We start from the raw sequence: 503 nt of genomic DNA on the forward strand, positions 1-503 counted from the left end.
CTGTTTTTCATTCTATTTTTGGCTTTTTTCATTGATTTTGTGACTTCTTATGATCATCAACCTACAAAAAATATAAAATAACAAAAGAAAATAGATTAAAATATAACATTGGGTTGCCTCCCAACAAGCGCTTCTTTAATGTCAGTAGCTTGACAGTGGGCTCTCATGGAGCCTCAGAAATGCTTAGAGCTATGTTGGAACCTCCTAACACCAAACTTAGAGTTTGAATGTGGGGGTTCAACACCAAACTTAGAGTTTGGTTGTGGCCTCCCAACACCAAACTTAGAGTTTGACTGTGGGGGCTCTGTTTGGCTCTGTTTTGAGAGAAGCTCTTCATGCTTCCTCTACATGATGACAGAGGGATATCCTTGAGCCTTAAACACCAAGGATTCTTCATTCATTTGAATGATCAACTCTCCTCTATCAACATCAATCACAGCCTTTGCTGTGGCTAGGAAGGGTCTGCCAAGGATGATGGATTCATCCATGCACTTCCCAGTCTC

The sequence above is a fragment of the Arachis duranensis genome, chromosome 6 (assembly GCF_000817695.3).
Source record: "Arachis duranensis cultivar V14167 chromosome 6, aradu.V14167.gnm2.J7QH, whole genome shotgun sequence".
NCBI lineage: Eukaryota > Viridiplantae > Streptophyta > Magnoliopsida > Fabales > Fabaceae > Arachis > Arachis duranensis.